Raw genomic sequence first — 12,500 nt, 5'->3', positions numbered from 1 at the left:
AGAGAGAGAGAGAGAGAGAGCAAGAGAGAGAGAGAGAGAGAGAGAGAGAGAGAGAGAGAGAGAGAGAGAGAGAGAGACTTCAAAAAACTGGGCTTTCAAAAAAAAGTTCAAAGGCAAAAGAGCTACAATAAAACAAGATGAATTTCAGAGCAAGCTGAGCAGCTTCGTGTAAAATACTGGCACTATCACACAAGAGAAGGGGAATAAATAAATAATCACAGTGATCCCAAGAAACTCTACATCTCCAACATAAAAGATCTCCAACTGGGCTTCTGACAAAGACCTGCAGCTAGGCACCCTTTGAACTCAAGGAGACGAGAGAAAGAATCAAGGAAAACTGCAGACTGAACGCAAACCGAGCTGACAGCATTGGGGAAAATCCTTTTCTAGCATCTCTATCGTATACTTAAACCAAAAAAGCACGTCTCTTCAGGGGAACTGCAGGCTTGAACAAGGGATGAGCCATGGGTCTCAAGCTGTGCTCTTAATAAAATAATCAAATGCAATAATAGCTTGTAAACAATGGCTAATGGCTAACAGCACAACACCCCGTGATCCAGGCTCACATATGCCTCAGCTGTGAGGGCAGCATTAATAGCAGCCGTGCACGGGCTGGATCTGGTCAATATTGCTGTCACCTTGAAATGAAGTGCCGCTGTATTTATCTGAAGTTGCTTTACAGCTAAGTAATTGGGAGGTGTTACTAAGTCAAGCTGTTATGCAGGTCCTTGCCAATTAGAGGGCTTCTCTTCTATTGGATGCTTCTCTTCTATCAATAACATAAAGTCTTTATTTAGAAGTATTTTTAATGCAGTGCTTGGCTTTACAATATGTAGTTAGAAATCCATTCTGGTATTTGTAAATTGTGGAGATTACAGACAACTGCATTATATGCATGAAAAAGACATTTTGGTAAGTTGGGCTTTTGGTTGGTGTGCTACTGTGATATCTGCTAAGCAATTAAAAAGTTTTTTTTATTTCATTTTCTTTCTCATTAATTTTATTTATTTCTACAACTTCAAGAGCTTTGTACAGTTTAAATTGAACTATGTTTTTTTTTTTAAGGCAACACTTAAGCATTTAAACATGTAAACATGCTTCCTATACAAACTGTATTATAAGCACTACTTAGGAAAGACTCGACATGCAGACTTTTGTATTGTATTAAATTCCTTCAGTATCTCCTGCAAAGAGCCAAGTTTGACCTCAAAGTAGGAAATTCAGGTGTCAAAACAAACAGGATCATTATTTCACAGTCTATGTAGAACTGTTGAGCAAAGAGCCCTCGTTGAGTCAATATACACAGCGGACTGTATATCTGCATACCCTAAACAGAAGAGACATTTAAATGTTCATTTTCAAAATGAACAAAGCAAGCTGGCCCTCTTTTTAGTCTTTTTTTTTTCCTGGAGTTGGGAAGTACCCAGTATAATGGTTCACTGTTTAAGTCCATCGGGTGGCTGAAAGGGTGCAAGCGAAACAGTTTTATTTGAAGCGCAGCTGAAGTTAATGCACCATTAATAATGGTCAGGGTGAATTATCAGAGGAGATAATAGGAAAGCGGGGTCAGGGAAGGTCTAAGACAAAGAGCTTCGAGAAATGGGTCATGCCCACATGACAGGGCTGATCAGCTTGGAACACCATCGGAATTCTCGTACACTGCAGTCATGCACCACTGCATCGAATATTAACTGAGTGAGAGAACCTGGAACTGCACGCAGAGCCAAGCGTGGCGACCTTCGAAATATTAAAAGCAGCTGGAAAGTTTTAGAAGTTCCTCATCTTGAATTTTCTGAACAAACTGACATCGCTACCCTTACAGTTTTAAAAAAGTACCAACAAAATACAGCTGTATTTAATTTAAAGGTGTCAGCAATATTGACCCAATCCAGCCGTGCACATCTGATATTAATACTAGGATATTTTTCATCATTTCACAAACAAAATTATGAAAAATACTCAAGGAATTTGTAGGTTTCATTTCCATTTGTACACATCCAACACAGAAGCATGGTTTACTAAACTAGAGCCCCTTTCACACTGGCACTCTTACCTGGGTCCTGACCCAGGCTCTGGCTACCCAAGTCACAATCCTGCGTAGTGCGAAATCACGTACCTGGGTCTTATCCCAATTGACCTGGGTCCCAGCGACCCACCTCAGGATGTGGGTCGACACACTTTGACCTGGGTTGAGCTCAACAAAATGCACGACGGAAGTCCTAAGCCGACGGAATAACAAACCTGCAATTTCTTTATTTTGTATTTGTAAGGATTGAGTTTTTAGTATGATGCTCTCGTGACAGCTGCATCTTGGTTCACAGGGGTGTGTTCCCTCGCGTCCCCCGCTCTGTGCCCTGCCAGTGTTTGCATTGTATTCTCCTGCCTTGCTCCCCCCCAGGGCTAGGCTGTGACAGAGCAGGCTTATTCCATCACCAAGACAGCTCTATTGTTCCAACGCCGCGGGAAGAACCAAAGCAGAGCGCTCTGGAGAGTTCAAGGGCTGCATTTACCTTATTTACTAGGGCTAATCCCACGGGGGTAATGCACAACTGGAATGTCGTGCTCAGGCTCTCACATGTACGGAATGCCGTGCTCAGGCTCTCACGTGTATGGAATGTCGTGCTCAGGCTCTCACGTGTATGGAATGCCGTGCTCAGGCTCTCACGTGTATGGAATGTCGTGCTCAGGCTCTCACGTGTATGGAATGCTGTGCTCAGGCTCTCACGTGTATGGAATGCCGTGCTCAGGCTCTCACGTGTATTAGTTAAGGTACTAACATGTTTTTGTTTTTGGAGCAACGTTACAATGTAATGTGCACCCATTTTAAACTTTCCCTTCACTAATATAAGTGCACCTTTATGTGCAGCATGTTGCTCTCTACTTTTCTATGGCAAAACCATACACTTTTAGTCTAAACTGTTATACTTCTAAAGTGCAATTCAAGTACAAGTAAAACTAGTAAGAAAAGGGTTATTAAAGGTTCAGAAATAGGTAAGCATTCTGTGGGGCTGGATGGGTGAAGCTTAGTTGCCTCTAGGCTTTGATTCTACACACTAAAACACTAAACACTAACACACACTAAAGCACTAAACACTAACACTCACTAAAGCACTAAACACTAACACACATTAAATAGATAAACACTAATACACACTAAAACACTAAACACTAACACACACTAAAGCACTAAACACTAACACACACTAAAGCACTAAACACTAACACACACTAAATCGATAAACACTAACACACACTAAAGCACTAAACACTAACACACACTAAAACACTAAACACTAACACACACTAAAGCACTAAACACTAACACACACTAAATCGATAAACACTAACACACACTAAAGCACTAAACACTAACACACACTAAAGCACTAAACACTAACACACACTAAAGCACTAAACACTAACACACACTAAAGCACTAAACACTAACACACACTAAAACACTAAACACTAACACACACTAAATCGATAAACACTAACACACACTAAAGCACTAAACACTAACACACACTAAAGCACTAAACACTAACACACACTAAAGCAATATTATTACCAGCTCCCTTAATAGGAACTACTTGTTTCTTTTGTAGACAGCGCGGAGCAGACAGTGCAGAGCAGACTGGACCAAATGCACAACAATACAAGAAAAACAAACCAGTCTAAACCTTATGAAACTTATTTAAAAAAAACAAAAAAAACAAAACATCATTAGGTTTGCATGTCTCAGCTGAAAGCAGCGCAACCTCGTACTCTGAAGTAAGTCTCATCCCCGGAGGAAGCACTCACTAACAATAATAATACCCTGAAACGCTAACCCTCGGCACTGTAATTAAAAAGCTTTTTTTTCTGTCTCGGTTGGAAAATGAAGGAGGGAAATTAAAACGAGACAGGAAATTCCACTGGAATAAGCTGGCTTCTGTCCTAACAACACAGATCACTGCCAACCCCTGCACAAGACAGCACCGCGCCCCACTCAACATACAATCTGCACAGACTTTCTCTAAACACCTCGTGCTCATCAAAGACCCCTGCACAAGACAGCACCGCGCCCCCAGCCTCAGGGCTTCCACTCAACATACAATCTGCACAGACTTTCTCTAAACACCTCGTGCTCATCAAAGACCCCTGCACAAGACAGCACCGCACCCCCAGCCTCAGGGCTTCCACTCAACATACAATCTGCACAGACTTTCTCTAAACACTCCCTGTGCTCATCAAAGACCCCTGCACAAGACAACACCGCACCCCCAGCCTCAGGGCTTCCACTCAACATACAATCTGCACAGACTTTCTCTAAACACTCCCTGTGCTCATCAAAGACCCCTGCACAAGACAACACCGCACCCCCAGCCTCAGGGCTTCCACTCAACATACAATCTGCACAGACTTTCTCTAAACACCTCGTGCTCATCAAAGACCCCTGCACAAGACAGCACCGCGCCCCTAGTCTCAGGGCTTCCACTCAACATACAATCTGCACAGACTTTCTCTAAACACCCCCTGTGCTCATCAAAGACCCCTGCACAAGACAGCACCGCGCCCCCAGCCTCAGGGCTTCCACTCAACATACAATCTACACAGACTTTCTCTAAACACCTCGTGCTCATCAAAGACCCCTGCACAAGACAGCACCGCGCCCCCAGCCTCAGGGCTTCCACTCAACATACAATCTGCACAGACTTTCTCTAAACACCTCGTGCTCATCAAAGACCCCTGCACAAGACAGCACCCCCAGCAACAAAGAGCACAACCACCTAATCAATTGTTTACACTGTCCTAGACCAGTCGCTGCCTATTTGAACATGAGAGCCATTCTGCTGTATTACATACTGCATTTAGTCTGCTTGGTTATCTCTTCCACAAGACTTTAGTGAATCATGGAAACAAAAGGGATTCTGGTTTCAGATGGTGGATTTAAGGTTTTATGAGAAGAAAGGAGGTATTAAGTGAGAGAGGCTTTTTTTCTTAATGTGGTGTATTAGGTAAACATTATGTGGAGTAAGCTGGGCTCCAGTTTTAGCTAGCGCTTCACGAAGTCTGCTGAATGTACTGCTGGTGGAAACAAAAGATGTCTCAAGTGTATAACATGGAAACCCCCAGAACTCTGAAAATTCAGGAAGTGATGACAAACGTGCTATTTTAAATTTGAATTTATGAGCGAGTGTTGCTTCAGAATGCCAGTGTGGTCAAATAAAGGCTACATTTTAAACCACCTACAACAGAGGTCCTAACTTTTGAAAATGTTACAGAAATAACAAAAAATATATAAATGCATTCAGCCATCCCAAATGATGTTGCAATGATGTGGCTCGCTCAGTAATGACACTGCATGTTTTTTTCCTTGGCTGGACAGCCGCAACCCAACGTTACAATAAATATTATGTTTCAATTTCTTTCGCACCTCTGACAAGCTAATGTGAGACAAAGTGCAGCATTTCTGTTTTCTTGAAAGAGCAAAGTAGCTCTTGACATGGTGAATACATTCAGTGGCTTTCTCTAAAAGCTTTGGGGACTGGGAGGGCGATACCTCTTTGGCTATTGGGTCTCTGGGGAGTTTTTTCACCTCTGCCTGAAGAATCCTACATAAGTTCCCAGATACATGCTGCTCAGGCCTGCATGCAGTGCCATTGGAAGAAGCAGGAGTCATTGTTTTAATTAGGATAAGCTCTTGAAATTGCCTTACTTAGGAAGGAGTGTTTCAAATATGTTTTCAACTGGGAACAGGTAAATGAAAGTCTACATCTGAGAAGGAGTGTAACAGCGACGCTTGGGTCTGTTTTGTTTATTTTGAAGAGTTCTGTTGGTAGGGTTCTGTTCAAACTGTTATTTTGTTCCTGTGTTTTGTTTGTTGTGATATTTGTTTTCCATGTGAATAAAAGTCCACCGAAAAGCGCTTAACTGCAGTTTAGTTACCACATATCAAGGCTGGTCAGCGGCAGAAATAGAAACCCAGGTGCAGGAACTGCAGTTAAGCGTTTTTCAGAGCACGTTTATTCACACGGTACCTTTCTCACTTGTTCCTTTCCTTCTCAGCTCCACACTCTCCTACACAACCCTTCCTCTACTCTGCCACAATCCCTATGGAACTTGCATAGCCAATTGCCCTTAAAATGAGTTGCTGAATACTATAGGGGCTACCCGCACAGGCTGGTACAATACATAAATAAACATTGAAACTAAACTCTGAGATAATCCGTTCACTGTGTTATTCTTTGCTTTGTTGTTACTCAGGTTATTTTGGTATATTCTGTGTTGCTCACACATTTTCTGAATGTTCACTTATTGCATGAGTTGGTCCATGGATTCCGACTGTTTGTGAATTTGGCACGATCAAGTGCCTGCATGTAAACGGTACAGCTCAGTTTGCAGTAGACAGAGCGCCCCGATATTGAAGTGCAGTGTGTGTATATGTGGTAGCATACATTATCCAGACACTTTCAACAGCCTGTGGTTTATTAAATAGGGTTAATACCGTCTAGCTACAAAGCATTTCGGAGCAAGGAGGGCACATTACTATATGTATCCAGCACTGTCCTTCCAGATGGCTTACATCTTCTCTACCAGTATCTAAAGTGTCTTCCTGTTCATGTTTACAGAGTTGGACCTGCTTCTCAAAAGTTCCCACTCTTTCATTCAAATGAGTTCCAGCTTTACTGCATAATTGGTCCGACATCCTTCAGGAAACTAAAATATTATAGAAAGTATTTGTTGGTACATAATGTATCATTTAGGTTTGGATCAGGCCAGCCTCCTCCGGGGTGGCTCAAGATCAAACCCTCCTGCGGTCAGTTTAAGCTCTTCGCTGATGATCCGTCCCCCGGGCGGTTCACAGCTGATCTTTAAACATGCCATCCAATTCTCTCAACAATACAATGGGGTGGGAGCTGTCAAAGAAGCTGACATGATTATTTACAGTGTAGCCTGAAAAGCAGCAGAAATGTAGGGATATATTTTGATATGTTCCTTAAGTTTGACGCTCAGTGTTTTGAATAACATTAATATCTGACGTTTAGTAACAGTGCCAAAGCCTTTAGGTATTTGTTTATTTATTTATTTATCTACTGCAATTATTAGCCAACACATTTTGATTACAGTGTCATGTGAGATAACTACTACAAGGCAAAGCTGACATCCACATTATTGTCTTGTACATTTTTTTCTCTTCTTGTTACGTTTTTGTTTTGTTTTGTTTCTCTTCTCATTCAGGAGCATGTGCTGCCTGGACCCCTTGGAGGAAGCGAGTCCACGGGGAGAACAGTCCCATCACTTATATCCGCAAGGAGGCAGTGCGCATGGCGAGAGCGCGGGGGAACTTATCAGCTTTCAGCAGCTGTGTTGTGGCACCTGCTAATAACCTCCATGCATCATCCTGCTCTGTGTGAGAGCACTGCGTTGCTGTGCTCCTCGTCGTGCTTGTTCTTAGCACGCTGTTTGTATAATCTCGATATTTAAGACTGCATGGGTCTCGCACAGGTCCTGAAGAGTGATTGCAGTTCAGAGGAATCGCACACCTCAATGCATTTTGATTTACTGCCGGCTCAGTTAATAGCCCTGCTTAACGCACGAGTTTGTCGAGATTAAGTAATTACCTTAAACAAAAAGTTTATTATCTTTAAGACCAGGATGATAAAAGGGTTGGCTGTCGGTAAAGCCTGGGCTGGAACAGTGAACGAGAGCAATAATTAAAATACAATCAATTCCATTGGAGGCACCAATGCTGTCTTTGTGTTGCTGTGCCGTCATTTATAATACTGTCGGCATTCCTTGTAGGGGGCTGGCCTGTGGATCGCCCTGCTGAACATTAAAGAAAATATTTCATACGCTATCTGCGCCACAGCTTTATTAACATTCAGAGAGGCTCCGGCGTTCCAAACACGGTCACAACATTACTGTTCCCAACAATTAAAAAAATAGCAAAGTAGACCACAGACAGCAAGCCGTTTTAGTAATCTTTCAAAAAAAATAAAATAAAAAAAATAGAGGAATATTAATTGTTATTGTTCTGTGAAATATTTAACTGATTGTGTACGGATTATCGCTCACATTGTGAAAGACGTAACACAGCACTAATGGCCCATGATGTGGTACGCGACAGAAATGCCAGAGCACTTGTTACGTGTGTTTTTATTTTTTAAATCGCTCTTCCAGTAGTGCTTTGAGGACAGATCTCAAACCCCAGGGCTCTAGCCCGGACATTTTGCAAATAACTTTGAGACTTTGAAGTGTAAAAAGTTGTCAGGCAGTAACAATGAAAAGAAAACAAATTACAGCTAAGCTATTTAAACAGTTGTAGCAACACGTGGAGATGTGTAACGCTAGATTTTCTGGAATCTGTTAGGGGAGACCGGGCCTGGTTGTCACACTTTTTGCTTTTTATTATTTTCCTCAATCTGGTGCATGCTGTGAGGTTCTTTTCCTCGTTATATTGAACAACAACTCTTCACCTACAAATTCATGTTTTTTTTATTTCAGCATAACTTTATTCCAAATATGATATTTAGAGGATTGAAAATGCGCCCGTCACCCGTGACAACCTGCCCCATACTGGGGTTGGTTGTCACAGTGTATGTTCTTGCTTTTACAGTAGACAATAATGCAATATTTTTTGTTTATTTTTTTTAATAACATAAAGTTTCTACTGTGCACAATGACAGAAAAAGTTGTATTTTTACTTTTTATGGAAACATAAAAAATACAGACTTATATATATTTTTATATATATAAGCATTACATGGTGACATATCCCACATTTTGGTGTAAAAATGTAGAACGAAAATATAAGACTTCTTCCTATAGGATTTGCATGTGACAACCAACCCCCAAAACTATGTGACAACCTGCCCCAACCAGACTTTACATTATAATTTAATTCTCTCAGGACTACTGGGAGAACCTACTGGTTTTGTTTTTACACCAAAAGTATCTGGTTCTATTTAACATGGCCACCAGTTCAAACAAACTCCAATACTACTAAGAGTTATAACATACTAACAAGACATGCATTTTTTTACTCTGGGTATGAAAAAAAAAAAGAAATATGTGCTAACCTTTATGTTAGATGTAATTGACCTCAAATTGCAAGATAGTTGACTTCCAGACAGTAGAACAGACATTCAGTGTTAGTATCACCTGCCTGTGCCATCTAGTTTCATAGCTATGAGCACTGTGACAAGCAACCTGTGTGACAACCAGCCCCGGTCTGCCCTACTCTTTAAGATTACACACAAGCCCCTAAATGTAAGTCAGAGTTGTTTGTTTCTGGATTGATAACTTCATTCTGCACTTTTTTCGCTTCTGATTTTTTATTTTTTTTTGGTTTCTATTGATGATCTGAAGCATTGGGATTCTTTATATATATATTTTATATAAACCAAGTAAAACAAAACAGCTGCATACTCATGTGTGCTTGTTTCGTTGTGTTTTGGTGATAATGTAGTGCTCTAATAGCAATAGATGTGCTACAGTGCCACAGAGGCAGTGTTGTGTGATACACTGCCATTATGGATTATTTCCTGTCCAGTCACTCAGATGAGATGACTGGCTCTTTCGCACTGTGGTTAAGACAAACACATTATTTAAAAAAAAAAAAAAAAAAAAAAAAAAAGAGACCTAAGAAATGGGAAATATCATGAGCAAATGCAGACAGGAAACTACCTTTCAAAGTAAAATACAGTCTTGTGCGTTATCCTCAAGAACAAAAGACTGTTATTTATATGACAGCATTAACAAATTAGCCATCAGAGGATCTTGTTTAAAGTTCGGCTCATGTGTGCTTCGCCTTCTATGTGATAAATACCAGCTGTTCTGCATCTTTATTTTAACACACTTCTACTTTCTGGGGATTTCATTCCAAAAATGGAAATATATACTATATTTACACAGCCTCGCTGCAGTCGTCTACACCTATACGATACTCAGATTAGAAATCACGTTTGGAAAATGAAATGAACTGCGTTACATGTTCTCCTCTGACCACTTAGAGTAGATTTGCGGAGGGCAGGATGGCAGTGATGTTGCTTTAGGTCTGTTCCAATGTTCTCCTTGACTGTTTTATTATTCTCCCACCGCCAAGGCTGATCTAATTGCCGCCCCCTTCACACAGTCTCCATTTTGCAGTCTCTCTTTCACACTGTTTCTTGTTCGCACAGTCTCTCATTCACACGGTTTCTCATTCTTACAGTCTCCCGTTCACAGTCTCTCTTTCGCAGTCTCTCGTTCGCACAGTCTCTCTTTCACACACAGTCTCTCTCTCGCTGTGTCTCGCTGAAAATGTCTGTGCTTAGGTTAAATCCCTGCTGCATGCGACGCAATAGAAGCTGCAGCTTTTTAAAAATAAAAAAAAAACTATGAGACTTCCAGAGCCCTTGGGCAGCAGAAGCTACCGGACAACGGAAATTAATTTAGAGATGCCTTAACGCAGGGTCACCTGGTGTTAAACCCCTGCAGCATGCTTCCATGGTGCTTACATGGCCAGTAAAAGCTGAAGGAAGGCACTCTGTTTGCATAGCTGTTAGAGACTTTAAAGCAAACCTTAGTGAATGAGACAATCCCAAGACAGTTTCAACCCATTGGCCCTCCCCCCTCCCCCAGTACCACGGTCATATCCTGCTGTGATCTTGAGAGGAAGCAGGACCCCATTGGACTGGAAAGAACTTTCTACGTCTCTCCTCTCCTGAGTAATTAATTTACTCAAAGAAATATCCACAATGTTACTGCCTTGAATTAGTTCAAAGGGGGGAGATGATTATGATTACACAGGCCAACAGAGATACTTCAACAGTTGTCTGCAGGTTAAGATTTCCCTGCAATGAAGACTTAACTTCGGGGGTTCTGCTTAATCAGCGCCCACTTGATATTATTTGCAAGAGATTTTGCTGCTTGATGGCAATTTAAATCATTGCTCTCCATGGCAGGCTAGTGCTCTGTTTGGACTGACATGTACCACATGTTGGGTAGCAGTTGTCCAGCGTACAGTACTGCAGTGTGCAGTACATGCTGATTGTGATTAAGGGTTTACATTCTCTGTTTGCAAAGGAGCTGAAGAGACCAATAAAAACAAGAAGCTCCTTGCAGTGTTATACCTGATCCCTGATCCCTGCTAGTGTTACACTGTTACACTGCTTCACTTGCACTTGCAATACTGAACTGCATGCCAGACCTGGCCAGAAATTGCTATAAAAACAAAGAACAGACCAAATATTACATTGAATAAGAAATAAGAAATCAAATCAGCTGATGCCTTCCTCTGTGTTTGTAAAATAATATATACATTTTTTCACTCAACTACATTGTTAATTGAGAGTGGTGACAATGTTAATTTGTACGATATGCAATTAATCAATAAAACATTCAGACAGCCAAAGGATTAAAATCATCACCTGATACAAGCCACTGCACTTTCCTACGTTTGCAAGCACACTGCAGTGTTAACATACAGTTTAAAAAAAGTTAAATTTCATTTCAAGAGGCTACGATTCTTTGAACTTTGGGAGAACATTTTTTTGTTTAAAAAAAAAAAAAGTTCCCACTGTTTTTTCCAACTTGTCTTTGGCATCAGGAAGATCTGCAGAAACAATCTCCCAGTGAGGGACCTTCTTGTAAAACATAGATTAGAAGCAGCTGTGGGGATGCAGATGCCTACATCGCAGGGGTCCTCAGAAAGACAGACTGCCCTGTGGAGAAACATGGCCTTGACTGTCTGATACACACACAGATACACCGAGGGACACCCCCCCCAAACAGCTGCTTTTTGTATGGGATCATGTATTTACTGATGTATTAAATTACACTTATATGTTTTGTTTTTATAGACTGCTCAGGATCTTTCAGTCTCGTGTCCTGTATTCCACGACACGTCACGCAGAAACCCTATCCATGACATCAGCCATCGCTCTTTACACTTTACATGTTAAAAACACTGCCCACAAAACAAGTCAAGGAGGAGTCAGCTATTTACAACTACAACTCTGCTTAAAATGTCCATTACAAAACTAAACATTGCTGAGGTTCAGCCTTCTCCCAGCCCTCTAGGAATGAGAAAAAACTTGAGCAAAGCGATAATCTGTTCCAGGGTGAGGAAGGTATGCAGTAAATTAGTACTCAAAACAAATCCCTTTTCCACTGGGCTACTAGAAAAGCAGTAAAGAACCCTGAGTGCTGGCGGCTCAGCGTGGAGCCAGCACGAAGCAGGAAGGGATGGAAGGGCTTTTGAAAACCTTTGCTATGAACAACGACCCTGTTTCAAACCCCTGTCCGATTTGCATGCAGGACACGCTGGTGAGGAGGGGAGTTTATTCTACAGCAGGGACTGGCAGGAGCAATGAGGTCAGGGGCTCATCATTAAATCAAACTGCTGTCACCGCCTCTCAATTACTTTAGCTCAATGCTGGGTTATTCCTTCAGGTGATGCAAAATAAACAGCTTTTACTGAACACTTCAACACAGGTCTGACTTACAAGTTATATGGACTCTGGAGTATCAGA

General features: G+C 41.4%; 1 protein-coding gene across 1 annotated transcript in view; it reads right to left on the bottom strand.

Moving 5' to 3' along the window:
• The window catches only part of gli2a (GLI family zinc finger 2a), a 91,791-nt gene that overhangs the window by 37,087 nt on the left and 42,204 nt on the right, over positions 1–12,500 (bottom strand). The window lies entirely within an intron of this gene.

Source organism: Polyodon spathula, chromosome 10, assembly GCF_017654505.1.
Source record: "Polyodon spathula isolate WHYD16114869_AA chromosome 10, ASM1765450v1, whole genome shotgun sequence".
NCBI lineage: Eukaryota > Metazoa > Chordata > Actinopteri > Acipenseriformes > Polyodontidae > Polyodon > Polyodon spathula.
The sequence above is the reverse complement of the archived record's forward strand: the minus strand, read 5'-3'. Positions and strand labels throughout refer to the sequence as shown.